Source organism: Pyxicephalus adspersus, chromosome 11 (assembly GCF_032062135.1).
Source record: "Pyxicephalus adspersus chromosome 11, UCB_Pads_2.0, whole genome shotgun sequence".
In the NCBI taxonomy this organism is placed as follows: domain Eukaryota; kingdom Metazoa; phylum Chordata; class Amphibia; order Anura; family Pyxicephalidae; genus Pyxicephalus; species Pyxicephalus adspersus.
Window position 1 is genome coordinate 59274476 of NC_092868.1, and position 15476 is coordinate 59289951.

General features: G+C 39.8%; 1 protein-coding gene across 2 annotated transcripts in view; it reads right to left on the minus strand.

Annotated features, from left to right (window-relative positions):
• Positions 1-15476, minus strand: part of KIRREL3 (kirre like nephrin family adhesion molecule 3) — a 587585-nt gene that overhangs the window by 450987 nt on the left and 121122 nt on the right. The gene's annotated exons all lie outside the window — the stretch shown is intronic.

Genomic DNA, 15476 nt, shown 5'->3' on the forward strand with positions numbered 1-15476 from the left:
ACCTTGAAGGCCTGGCGTGCCTGCGGCTTTGTCCGTTTTGGCGTCGGTTCTCTCTCGGTCGTTGGCACCGCAGAAGTTAATCTGGGATGATCTGGCTGTGTGGGATTTCTTGTTTAATTTGTCTGTGAAATCCCCGTGTAATTATGTATCGAGAAAACAACTTCTTCAGGATTATCACCGGCTCCCTGTTAACGGCACCTTTGTTGACTTGCATGATAAAAGTTTCTGCAGCCCGTTCGCCTTGCAGGAAAATTATAACCCCTCGCGTGTTAATTGCCGCTGCCGATGAGCTTTTATGATTTCTGGCCTAACCAGGAAAAGCTGCAAAAGCCGTCGTAAATTATGGAGGGAATATTGAGCAGTGAGAAAAGGTGTTTACATTGGGGAATGATTTCACTTTATTGCCTCTCCAGTTTGTGTAGCCGGATGGGACAGCCCTATAAAGACACTTCAAGGATCCGTCTGATGATTTATCGCCTGTGTGCTTTGCCATAGATACAAAGGCGCATATTAAAAGCTTTTATTGGCAGTGTATCAATGCCTTGTGACACCCCGCATGTATTAGCAAGATCACACCGAAGAGGGAAGTGCTGCCTGCCATAGGGGGACATGTAACAGAATGCTATAAAAGAAGGTTGTAAAGACAGAAGAAAATCTATATGTGGATTCAAGAGCTCGGCTTGGTCCATAGGAGGAAACACCTGACATCAGCCCAGTTTCATATATGTTCAAACCATACATGATCAGCAAGATGTCAGTGTGCATTTATTACCGCTCACAGGGGTCACATGACCTGTACAATGCCTATATCAGATTTTCTCTGCAGAAGCCATCTTTGTTCTGGCATCATCAGAGGTCACTATCCACTTCCTGGTTTGAAATGCCAACTCAGAAATTACACATTTATGTAAATCCACCAAATCCTGGGTGTGACTACTACACAGGAACAGCCTCCCATCATGTGACTGGATACAAAGTAACAATGTTGCAGTCTGATCACTGATGTGGAAAGGAGACTGCAGCAGACTAATTACATTGGGCCTGATTTAAGTTCTCCAAGACGGGAGATGAGAGGCTATCATGGGGGAACCTGGGTGATCCTGTAAACCTGAAAAGGTTTTCTAAAATAATTTGATATTAGATGGCAAATGTTTTCAATCCTGGACTAGAACAATTCCAGGATCACCTAGGTTCTCCTATCATAGTCTATCTTCTCCAGTCTTGGAGGACTTAAATCAGGCCCATTATCTCTATGGTATGGATCAGTCATGGCTCCCACTTATTCTGCACTGTGCATGGTTCAAAGAGAGTGTAGTGCCAGAACCAGACCAAATACAGATTCCATCAAAGGATATCAATAACAAAGTCTGTTGGCTCACAGAGGAGTGACAATTCCAATTTCGTAGAACAGTGAAAGATCCACTTGTAGGTCATTGTGGTGACACAATAGGCCTAATTTATGAAAGCTCTCCAAGACTGGAGAGGATACACTTTTCTTAGTAAAGCTGGGAGATCCAGCAAACCTGAAATGGATTTCTTAAAGTAATTTGCTATTAGCATATGTTTTTAATCCTGGACAAGGTACATTCCAGGTTTGCTGGATCACCCAGCGTCACTGATGAAAGTGTATCTGCTCCAGCCTCGGAGAGCTTTCATCATATTGCCTCCTCCAGGTCTGGTGATTGGGGCATTTTATCATTACCTGCAGATCATTTAAAAACACAGCCAGGTGTTACACCTTTCCCTAACAACCTGTTTGAAGTAAAGTCATTTCTCTGTTTATTGGCAAAAATTAATAAAACACAGAAACAGGAAATAAACACCCCAGGAGCTCAGAATTTGCAATTTCACTCGTGATCGCCTGCGCCACATTCCTCCGGTGCTGTAGGCTGCCATTTCATTAAGATACACGTGCATTGAGCAGCGGAGACGGTGTGCTGGCAATGTGCACGGCAGACGGCGAACACCTCTCCGGGTTACCCAAGGCCGTGCAGATTATTAAAAGTCTTTCAGCAAGACAATGGTTGCTCTAACTGGAAGGAATGCGTTTTCGGCTATGGCCGAGAGCTGTTTGTACTGACATGACATAACTTCAATTTTAAAATAAAAATTAGCAATTCCATTTTTCTGTTTATGGGTTCTACACGCCAAAAACAGTTACGTGGAAACAAATTAAAGTAGTAAAAACATAAAGTAGTAAAAACATAGTTACCTGTTGATCCCACCATTAGAGGTATTATTTTTCACTTCTTTTAAAAGATCAAGCTATTTTGCAGACATTAAAGTTCTAGAGGTTGAGACAAACCATTTAACGCTAAGGGGGCTACAATGGTCAGCTTTTTTGAATATTGCTATGACTTTTGGTCCAAAGAAAAAAAGTATCTGCTCAGAAAGCTCTGAAGTTGGACCTTTGTGTCACTTTCAAACTATACAACCATTCATAAGTATCCTGTCCACTGACAACCCAACTATGAGTTCCCTGTAAAATGGACAATGTTGTCACCTTATTACAGTCAATGGCAAAAAAGGAGATCTGGCAGATCTACAGGTAATTAGGAATGATCTAATAATGGTTGATTTTGCCCAAAGTTTCACTGTAATAGTTTGGTTTGTTGAAGGTGCATGTATGTTAGACTCAACAACCCAAAAACTATACCAATACCATCTCAGCACCATACCATTCCAATACACACTGAGCTTGAGATGCAATAACAAACTCCTCTGTTTTGTTCAATGGAAAAAAGGGAACTGAAGGAAGAGACAACACTCATTTGAAGAAAGTTCATTTTAAAAATCAATATAGTTAAAAATATCAACACATTTCAACATGCTATGGAGTCCCTTCATCAGGGGTAAAAGACACATACATATCTAGGTAGTCCCTGAGTTAAGGACATCCGACATACGAACGACTCCTAGATATGTACAGGGTTTCCCTGCTCGCTCGTGTGCAAAACAGCCTTGATGGGGGGAGGGACGGTTTGCATGACTTGCAGAAGAAATCTTTTACTACAAACAGCTGAGGATGTGGGTAATCATAAGGACTTAGCTTTTCTGCAACCTCTTTTAACTCTTTAATGACCAAATTAGGACAAATTCAGCAGTTGTTTCTTTTTGCATATCAAAGCACAGCTTGCTTCAGAAGTTAATAAATATCTAGGCTCCATAATTTTTTTTCTGCTTCGTGATTAACTTACAGTGAGGATTTTATACAGTAACTGACACCACACTTCCTAATATTATGTTGAGACAAAAATCTGTCCTAATTGCATTTATTAAAATAATGTACCTGTTCTGACTTACAAACAAATTCAACTTAAGAACAAACCTACAATCCCTATCTTGTTTGTAACACGGGGACTACCTGGATAGATAGATAGATAGATAGATAAATAGATAGACAGATAGATAATGTATTGCTTTTTCATAACAAGATCCTAATTTAAATAAGATATTTGAAACTATTTGGTCATTTGTTTTTCTTATATGTCTTCTGGCCCTGATGAAGAAAGATGTTTTTACCTGAAACGAGTTGGACTTTTTTGATTATGTGGTGATAGAGATAAAAAAGTAAGGATTTTCTCCAAATGATTGTGGCTCTCTCTTCTTTATTCCTTCCTTATTTATTTCTTTTGTTCTGAGTACCTTTCTGGTCCAGCTAATGAATAGGAATTGACTTTATCATTAGATGAGGAATAATATTGAACTGTAATGACCTGGCTGTCACATAGGTTTGAAGGAAGGGGTGGGCACAGACACAAACATGTCTCATAGTTATGGTCCACTGAGCTTGTATATTATTGCAGGAATAAAAGTTGGAAAGTATTGCTTGGTTTCTTACTGTATTGTCAATGGTTACTTTGTTTGTAGCGTGGAGGTCTTCTTTTTTAGGGAGCCACCTGTGAGTTGTGTCCCCAGGACAACATGCTCTAGAGCGCTCTGTGACATCTTTCAGCGTGGCATGGACAGTCTTGTTTATGCCATGGATTGATGGGCAAGGCAAGCTGCTTAACTGATATTGCAATCTCTGCTTCAACAGGGCTTACTCACAACTAATCTCCTTAAAGGATTAATGTGTAGGAAAAAAGCAGACCATTAAACACATCTACGTGTTATTCACCCTGTGTTCCTTCCTAGTCTGCAGCTTGCTTCTGTTTTAAGAATACGCATAGATCTCTGCATTTGTCGCCTTTTACCACATCCTGAATGAGTCTGCAATCATCCGTCTTTATCCCAAGCGATTTAATTCCCCCCATCTGCTCCAAACTATCCTCAGAATCACTCTGGGTACCGTTCTCTGTGAAATCGGTGCAGCCTCAACTCTCCACCAGGTGGCGCTGCAGCATTTTGAGCCTGCAGTGCAGCAGCATCTAGTGGTGAGCTTAGGTGCTGCATGCGGTAAGCAAGCGGTACAGGAATAGCAGCGAAGAACCTTAGCGGATAGTATTGCAGGCGCCCTTTTTTTTGTCAGCGGTAATAACCGATGAATAAGTAACCAATTAAAGAAAACAATAAAAGAGCGAACTTGACTCCAGGAGTGGCTGACAAAGAATAATGAGGCCTATATGTCCACCGCTGTATCAGTATAACAAGGCATGGTCTGGCTGACAGCGGCATTTTTCCCTTTTCTATTTATTCTATTTTCAAGACTCTGTGGTGTTTACCTTTTAATTACTTCAGACTGAGCTCTCCAATAATGTGACAATTCTCTTATCAGGCCATTTAAAATAGATAATGAAACGGAAAGAGCGAGAAGGCCAAAACTAGAGATTTTGGGATAATTTGACTTCATTTATCTCACACTGATTTAAATAGCCCTTTGTTTCCGATCGTTTATTGTACTATTAATTGTATCCTCTCTTTATTTATCGTTTTATCTGTTTAGTATCAAATGTTGAAAATGGGATTTCCCTTTTCATTAGAAACCTTTAACCACCTGTTCTGTTGGACCTTTAAAAAAAAATTGAGGGGAAATCTCCCCATGTGGCCCCAAATCAGAGCCTTTTTACCCAAACCAGCCTTAAAAACATGAAGGGAGAAATCTTATTGGCTGCATTAAGCTGTGTGTTTCACCGCAAGGGCAATAATTACTTCTTTTTTCACACAAAATACCCGAGCTTCATTTTATCTGAAACAATGGAATATGTTCCAGGATGGACAATATATATATGTGTTACAATGTAACTATATGCAGTATAAGATCAGCTCAATAGAAGGTTCTGTTTCTTATGGTTGTCAACCCATTCATTCACTTATATAACAATAAAGGCCTTTCACTAAAGTATTCACACCCTTACAGCTGGGTTAGAGAGAACATTGATTAGATAATGGTTACTACAATAGTCTTTACAATGGTATGACAGCACATGATATTACTTAATCTGCCTGCCCACCCACATGCATGAGAAAAGAAAACCCTTAACATGTGATAGGTTGCAACAAGCAAACAATTTCAGCACCTTTAGTGCAAGGTAGATAATATTAGTATTGGACATGGTATCATTGTTTTAATGTTGTTGGGAACAATGGCAGACAGACAGGAGTAGTGTAGAAAATGCCATTCCGTACACACAGCTGCGCACCGTTTCCTCCCTGTCACAGTCCTATCGTGTCATGTAGAAAGAAGAGTATTCGTGTTATCGGCATCTATATGTCACCGACTTTCCCACCTCTCCTAATGTTAATTTATTTTGCCACAACTGACCCGGCATTACCGCCTGTGTCCAGGAGATTAGCGTCAACCGCAAGGAACTGAAATTGCAACTTTCATACGTTTGACACCGGGGCAATTGATGCTTGTGGAGGCACAAGTGGCGGGATCTCGTTAGGCTCTCCTCTCTGTGTGTTAATTACATGATTAGCAGTGAAATTACTGCTGGTCTTTTCTCTGTTTTATCTTCTTGAGAAATGTGCTTGTGTAAGATAATGAGCTGCCATGATAGGACGCAAAGATCAATTTACTCTCAAGATCTGCAAGCCGAAGTGTACTATGGCACATAACCTGACATTTAGACTTTGTTCCTTTCCTCTGGAGGCGAGGTCACTATCAAGCAGCTTAATACATCACAGGCACAACCTCATCATTGCTTGCCTTGTGATACCTGGGACTTCACTTCTATACAAAGATTAAAAGCTCTGCAGCCAAGTCCGACAGCTATTGTAAACATTTACATAGATTGCCTGTGAATGATAATTGTGCCACCAGTTGAAGCCCTGATAAACCCTATCACCCTGGTTATTAAAAAAGATAGAAAACATCTGCTTGGAGGTTTTGGAATATGTGTTCCCAGCTCTGCCTACTTTCCATGGATGTTATATGAGATTCTCACTCTTCCTGATAGAGGTTACGATCATTTTACAGTAGTGAGAATGCAGAGATATTCTCTGAGGTTCCAAATATTGAAAAAAGACGCCCAACCCAGTGAACAGTCTGGACTATGAACCTGGGGGGTTGTTAGTGATTTCCATGGTTGACCTAGGTAATGGGGGAATTTACAAATCTGAAACACAATGGATGATAATGACACCCCAGCCTCCCCAGGTGGTTGTGGTATAATATGGTTTTCATATTTTTCCAATTACAGAACTTGTTTCACAGCTCTGTGGGAATACACTGATAGAAATCTGCTACTGGTGAGTAGATTTCCATGCGGCAGATATTTTCCAGACTGGTTGCCATCTCCATGGACAGGCCAAGGCACGAATGCATCAGCCTTGGGGACGTCGAGTTCTTCATGACACAACAAGCTCCAGGAGGAAGTGCCAAGCTGTCAATGCCAGATGGTTGGAACTGGCTGTATATTGATCATAGGAAGATTTACCAAATCCACCATTCATATAGACAATGGGTCCAGTATGAGTAAAGCACAGGGAAGGGGGTGAATCTTTGGTCATTTAGCTCTGGAGAGATCTCATCACATTCCATGTAATCACCAGCACCGGAAATTGGATAAAATCTACCTAAATGTTTGGTTAAAAACTTCCCACTCAAAGCAAGGAGAGTTTTGGCTGAAGTGAGAGTGCAAGTTGTATGATGGAGGAATACCCTTCACATATATGCCATCATTTAGAGGGAGCTCCACATATCTATGACTGCATTGTATGCATGTTTTATGGTTTTATCAAAAGGATACTTTTTAGTGATTTGTACCTTGCTACTATACCTTTCATGATAATTAAAATAAGGGTGCTGGTGAAGTTATCTAATATTAGAATGTGCCCCTTTTCCCCCATGAGGCATGCAATGTTTTGTTGTTTTAGCGAGTATTATAAAACACGAGTATTTATAAAAAGTGCAATGGTGTCCCCCGGGTGGGATCTTCTAGGGGCCCTTACATTTTCTGCTCACATAATACTGATGAGCATTAAAGATAATGAGTTATGTCTTCATAGGCAGATTGGAAATGTAATTCTAGAAGATCCCAAACCTAAAAACACTTACTCGGCACGATTTAAAGCGAGGAGAACTGACCCTTCTATCTTTGTGTTCTCAAATGAAATATTTGACCGTCTGGTTGTAAAGTATCCCACTCAGAAACCGTCTACATTGTGTTTACTGCATTTTAAATGTTTGCTAGCAATTCCCTGTTGCTTTAAGTTTAATACGCAGCGAGATGAAATATGCTTCGAAGGCACAAAAAAAAAAAAAGAAAAGAAAAGTGAATATTTGAGCACAGAGCAGAACTGTGGAAATAAAAATCACCGAGCTCGAGATATTACGAAGTTGTAATTTTCCTCATGAAGAAAGTATAGATAAAAGACATTAAAAATTGAATATGGAGGCTGTGAGGCATATTATTTCTCTGTTCGGAAAAACTTCCACTTGATAAGTTTTAACAAGTCATCTGAAATTCTTTTCTTATGAACTTTCCCCGGCTGCAGAATTAATAATGTTTTAACTCCTGCTCCGAATTTCACAGAAGCTTCCCCCACTTGTGACGTCATTGCTGTGATGTCACGGCTTTGACGCTTGCATCATCTGTGACAGAATTAAGTTTAATAAATGTTCGCCTGCCTTTCTCTGCTTTCTAAAACGCATCACATAAAGAGAACCTGTCATGAAAAAACTTTATAGGCATTGCTGATTTACCAGATTGTGTGCTACTTCCCCCATCTCTTAGATTGTAAGCTCTTTGGGGTAGGGTGTTCTCCTGCTCCTGTGCAATTGTTAGTATCTCTATATATTGTACAGTGCTGCATAATATGTTGGTGCTATTTAAATAGAGTTTAATAGGAAGGTTTGCTAAAAGTGTCAGCACTAGTGTTCAGCACTGGTGCTGAATGTAGTGGTGACATACAAACAGCCACCAGAGGGTAAATCTACAAACCTGTTTATGAAATACAGTCCCTGTGCATATTATTAAACAGTATTTATGTAGCACTAACATATTATGCAGCACTGTACAAAGAGGTCAGATCCGAGGGAAATTCATTAAAGAGCAATTGATTTCTAGGTTCTGATTGGTTGCAGATAGACTGTACTATATTGTGTATATATTTATATATATATATATATATATATATATATATATATATTTTTTTTTTTATATATACATTTATATATCACTCCAAAAGTGCACAAGTTTGTTTGCGTGTATGAACGATCAACATTCTTCTATCTGGGGAAAAGATCAGAAGAGGAGAATCTTGTACACATATGTGCAGTGTAATAGGGGTTGTGATTGGTCAGTTGCCAATCAAAATATTAATTGGTTGATCTAGTGCAAAATTTGCATAGGATCTGTTAATGTGTACTAAGACAAAGTCCCATGTATTACTTTTTATTTTATTTCCTGTGCTGTGCTGTGCTGTGCTGTGCTGGGTGTGTGACAGTAAGCGGCCACTTCTCTAAAATCTGAAATTCTTATCTATTAAAAATGAGAAAATGTAATCACTTCTTCCAGTTTATCGGCTTTGTACGGGCCTTCACCCCAATCCAGATTCCGCATACATATGATAGGAGGAGAGAGCAGAGCAACAGAAAGATGAGCTCATCAGTCTTCTGCTTCCCTTTTACTGTCCAATTACAGAATGAGGGAGGCAAGACCTGTAGGTGTGTCTGAACAGCATCAAAGGAAATTCAGGTCTCCTAACCTGAGAATTGGGGCTGTGCTGTGTGGCAGAGCTGTGTAATCTCAGGAGTGATGAGCAGAAATGCTCCGTCAGTCCCTATATACATCTTTTAATCTGTGTATTTAGCTTTTTCAATGCAACTCTTTTTAAAATTATCATTCCCAAAGTGATGAAAACCTGCGGCTAGCAAACTGAAATCCTAAAATAGGAGAAATAGAGAAAAGGAACCTTTAATTTCCTTGGACAGCACACACAGCGTCCCTCTATATGTTCTAACTCCTTTAATTCTCTGCAGGAGGCAGTGAGCATGGAAATCTGCAGGAGTGCTGGGATGCTTTTATTAATATAATTGTTGCTGCGGCTGCAGCTCTCAATGGGGAAGTTTAACCTAATTCAATATTATAAAATGTGTTGCAATGCTCCCAGGGAACAGCGGGAGAAAGGAAAAGGATCAAAGGCTACATCTACATGCTTGCTTGATTTGTCTGGATATACTAAAGGTAAAAGTTTTAAAAGTCTTCTAACACTTTGTAAAGTCCCCGCTGCCTATTATGCCAAGATGTCGCCGCTTTTACCTGTATCTGCTGGAGCGATGACTTCAGAAATTGTTTTATAACTGTCCCACATTGTATTCTGTAAGCACCCCCTCTACGCTCATCAAATGAGAGCTATTAACAATCCTGTGCAGCAATATTTCAATGGTATCCTGTGAATGCAGCTCACAGGAAGGGAATTGTGCTGCCATTGTGGGAAATAACTATAACGGCAACTTGGAAGCTTCTGGTGTCGGATCAAAGCTGCCAAGCTGCGTGAAGACGGAATGTGACAACTACAATGTCCATGGGATCAAGGCGGGAAGAAGTGGGGGGCATTGAACCCCCATAACCCCTCTAGTAATTCATACATCATCTGCATAAAATCTGCATTAGTGCTGTGATTGTGAGCAGGTGCTGCACTGATGATATGTTCCTAATACCCGGCCATCATTTAAGCCTCTCTGATCACACCTCTCATGTCATGGCTGTATAAACAGCTTGATGTGTCCCCTCCGGCCTCCGAGATTTACAGCCGGCTGCCCTGACCAGTTGTCTCTAAGCCCAGAATCCGGCTGAGCAGCCGCTAAGCAAAGCATTAATGTGAAAGTATGTTTTATTCTGGAGCAAATTTATGATTCAATCTCCAATTTTGCACTGCTGAGCACCTGGCAATATTATACTGAATGTATAAAACACATTCGTTGGATCAATCATTCACCCTTGTGCCTAATCCAGTCACATTCTCTGGTGCAATTAATCACCCGGGTGTTTAATCCAGTCGCATTCATTGGAATTTCCTATGATAGGAAGTTCATATGCCAATAACATCTGGCTGTGGTTCTAATACCTTTAATGTTACCTTTGCCAGAGATTGGTCTCTATGTGAGGCATTTACTAATAATGAAGCAAAGTCATTTTATTGATAATTTCCGGGAGGGACACAAGGTACATCACCCCGTGGCACATTCTAAATCCAATCCATGTGGTTTTTTCTTTAGATGGAAAGTAGTTTGAGTACAGGCCCCTATTTTTTTATCTCTGCTTCATATCATTTATTCTCAAAGTGCTACACAATGAACATTCATTTATTACAGCTCTCCAAGATTGGAAAAAAATAGATTTTCATGGAAGAACCTGGGTGATCCAGCAAACCTGGAATGGATTTCCTAAAAATTATTAGCTATTAGTTGTCAAATGTGTTCAATCCTAGATCAGATCCATTTCAGGTTTGCTGGATTACTCAGGTTCACCCAGGAATGTCAATCTTCAGTCTTTGAGAACATAAATCAATCAGGCTCAATATGTTGGTGTCCCGGGTTCAAATCCTGACCAGTTTCTATGTTTCCTCCCACATTCTAAAAACATGCAGTTAGGTTATTTGGCTTCCCCCAAATTGGCCTTAGATTGTGTCAATGACTTATAACTATGGTAGGCACATTATATTGTGAGGGACAGTTAGTGATATGAACAGAGCTGCATAATATATTGGTTCTATATATATACAAGTAAATCAATAAAAGGGCGAAACGCGTGGGGAACTGACTTCTTACACATCGCAAGGACAGTTGTTTTTTTGCATTTCCTATTATTTGGGATATATCTATTCGGCTTTCTGCTGCTCATTACCTACCCATATTTTTAAACTATCCGTCTTCTTCTCTCTTAAACCTTCACTTTTCCCCCGCCATTCCATACCCCCTCCTATTGTGTGCTACTCCCCCATCTCTTAGATTGTAAGCTCTTTGGGGCAGGGTTCTCTCCTCCTCCTGTGTCACTGTCATATGTTGGCTCTATATCATTACAGTTTGGTAATAATTATATACTATAACATCACACACATGGCAGTGAACTTAGCTTTGACTATGCTCTCCTATCTATTCATATCTGAGCTTATCAATGAAAAAAATCACTCTCTGTAAAAACCATTTGCTTGATATTGGTAAACTTTTTGAAAAATTAATATATTTATTTTAGAAAGTACATTATAGACAAAGTGGAAGAGGGTTAAACCCTCTTCTTTGTCATTATAGCTCCCCAAAAAGATAAATTAATTTATACCACCACCCCCATTTATATCTTAACATCTGCTGAACAAAATGATCAAATAGATGATTGATATAAAACCACATTCAATGATTAGATGCAGTGTGAGAACAAGTCATAGGATAACAGGTTACATGTCCACAGATAACTATCATACCGCAATCACAACATTACCTAGTGCTCTAACAGCAATGAGTGCGATCAAAGCGCCCAAAAACCTAATTTCATCAATAAACCATTGGTGCTCCCATTGACATCATCACAACGGTTCATAAATCGGTGCTGTGCTTGAAGCTCCAAATCAATGATGCCATTTTATTATCCGGCGTATAAAACACCTTTGTGCTCCCCCAGAGCCTCAGGGAATTCAGGGAGCACAGAGGGGTTTTATTCTGGGAATAAGAAAAAGGATCATCGATTTGGAGCTACATGCACACCACCGATTTATGAACTGTTATGACGATGATGTCCATCGGAACACCAATGTTATATTAATGTTTTTTAAGTGCTTTCATAGCACTAGTTACTTTTTTGCACTGTATCATTTTGCTATAGTAATAGTTTTCTATGCCCCAATATTGTGATAGGGATTTTATTTTAACTCTTCCTTTCTCTTTAACTTTAATACTTTAAAGTGCACCTGTGCCAGGACTACAGACATAAAATATATTGCAAACAAGCAAAACAAATAGTCACTCAGATCTTTGTAGGTGCTATGTGAGATTATTCTTTTTCAAAGATCAAAAGACTCTAGAATGTGGTTTCAGTCTGTTTCTAACAGCTTAGAAACTTTCTTTATTAAATTTACAAAGATAGTGGGTAGTGTTGGCATTATATTTTGGGTTGTCCTTATAACAGCCGAATATGGCTGTTCGAATTCGGATAGACCCAAATCGAAAAACACGGGATTCGACTTTGCAAATTCGTGTGTAAAAAAATGTGTTAAAAAAAAAAAAAAGAAGCTTTAATGGTAAAGTAATTTATTGAATATGTGTGATTTGTGTAACTAACTTTTTTACAGGTTATCCCACAATGACAGGATGATTCCTATGGCTGCACAGCTGTGGGAATTCTGTCAGTGTGGGATCTCCTGGCACTAGAGGTTAAATGAGGACAAGTCTCCCCATTCATCACCTCTAGTGCTCTGTGATTGGCTGAGGAAAGGTAAACCCTGGTGGCAGCTCAAGCGTTTCTCCAGCTAATCACAGAGGACTAGAGGTGAACAAATGGGGAGACTTGTCCCCATTTAGCCTCTAGTGCCTGGGGATCCCTTGGGACTCCTGTGTTCTTGGATAGAGAATCTCTATCCAAGAACACATACTATAGTTACACTAGGGCTCTAAGAGCAAAAAGGGGAGCAGAGCTGTCAGCGCTATTCCCCTGATTGCTCTTGTAGTTCTACACAGTCCCGAAAAATAACCCAAATTTTCCCCCAATTGACTTTAATGGTGTTCTAATTCAACATTTGATCACCCGAACAATATCCCCCATCTGATCGAATAGCTGTTGAATCGAATAGTGTTATTAGTGATAGTGATATTCAACCAACACTAACAGTGGGACGCAATCAATCTGACACTTATTAACAATATACATGATTCTTTAATTGTTTCAACTTACAAAATGTTAAAATTATTAAAATACATGGGTTACAATGCTGTATCCTCAAACCCATTTCAGCCCTTAATTAATTCATTGATTACAATGCTGTACCCCCGACACGTTTCATGGCCCTTGACCACTTCTTCAGGAGGTAAATTCTACAAACTAAGAACATAACAACTTTATGTTTCTTTATATTAGATGAGGGCTATCAGGCTGCCAAGATTCTGTTCTCACTGAAAAAAAAAACAATTCTAAACTGTGAACTTTAGAAATGCATTTCTTCACAACGCTTAAAGATACGGAGATGAATGAGAGCTTGTTTTCATGCACTCGTACTGCTTGTATAATGATAATAAAGGGAAAGGAGGGCAGTAGGGTTTTGTTGGTATAAATGTATCTATATTATTTTTGTCAGGTTAAATTAGATGCACAAATTGTGTTACACATGATTGACAAAGTTACAAAAAAGCAACATTAGTAATCCCTAGTCCTCTTGATGTTTTTGGGCATATGATTAACTGGTAAGTTAAGTAGTCCATGAAATATCATTATCCAAAAGTCTTAACAGAATGTTTGTACTGCTTGTTCAGTATACGACATTATCTAGGCACACATCCAGTGAGTTTTTTTTTTTGTAACATTGTGATTGTCATTTTCATGCAGCTTTAATGTTTCTCTTCTTTATTTCCCATTTCTTATTTAGGCGATTCTTTCAGGATGAGCTGTGTCAGCTTTATCATTCTATTGTTTTCAGTTAGTCAGACATGACTGATAGGGTGCAGCAGTAAAGTGCAGTCACTGTGCTGCACTACAAAGCAGGAAGCTGTATCTGTGTATGTAAAAAAAAATTTCTGTCTGTAAATATTTACTGTACAAATGTTCTATATGCTTCTGAAATGTTGATAGATTCCCTTTGAGAAGCAATAATGTTTTTCCCCTCTTTTTATATCGTATCCTTTTCAGCTGTTGGCTTCTATCATACCTTCCTTTGCATTAAAGAGCACCTGTCATTCTTACAGCCGCCCTCACAATAATCCTATCCTGAATGTCTAGCCTGGGGTAACCTGAATCACCTTCCCTATCAGGTCTGTGTCGCCGGCTGGCAGTGGTAGGTCCCACGCCTCTACCTGTAGGAGTGCCGTGCATAACTTTCCGGGCAGAACCTGAAGGTTTAGACATGTAATTACCTTCTCAGAGTGGCATGGTGTGTTTATGAAAATGTTAATGCAGGCGTAATAACAGGCTTTTTGTCTCTGAGGGTGGGGGTGGTTCAGCCTCACACCCATCAATCAATCATATTACCGAGCCCGTCTACCGGTGTTTTTTTAAGGCTGACAGGTTGCTCCAGCACCCGCTGCTGCCGCTTTATATTACAAGTAATGGAAGTGTGGCCGGTGCCGCTGCTGTTCTCTAATTAACCCTTTCCTATCAAAAGCATTAATTGCATTATGCACGCCAAGTAAAGGAATCTGTAGGAGACTTACCTCATAAACCTATTCAGCTTGCTCCTACTTTCTGCCCATTTAAAGAGCCCTAAAAACCCAACGCTTCCCCCTCACCTACCCGTCTTCTTCTGTCTCCTAGACCCTCACTACTTCCCACCATTCCATATCCCCCTCCTATTGTGTGATACTTCCCCCACCTCCTAGATTGTAAGCTCTTCGGGGCAGGGTCCTCTCCTCCTCCCGTGTCACTCTCTCTATCTGTCTGTCATCTGCACCCCTGTTTAATGTACAGCACTGCGTAATATGCTGGTGGTATATAAATCCAGTTTATAAATATTAATAATATAATGGATCTCTACCGGCTGAATGATTGTTACAACATACTACAAGCATGCAAAAAATCTTCATGAACAATTCTTTATTGTAATGAGTGGTGCAACATTAAAATTCCAATTTAGGGTTCTGAGCCTGCAAGGTGATATTTATTTTTTTACTTTAACGCAGAGAGAAATATACAACCTGAATTTGGAGGTCCTCCTTTATTCATTATATGATAAAGTCCTCTACAATGGTTGTGTACTGATCTGTACTGTATTACATTGTACGGCATGTCGGGTCATGTGACACACAATGGGAGCCCCGCAGGACCCGCTTCACTCCTTCTGGGGCAGTTACCAGCCACTCTTACACCCATGCCCCTCACCCATCTATAGGTCTCAGGTAGCTCTCAGATATTTCTCTGTACTCTTTGTATGGACATTATAAATTCAGAACC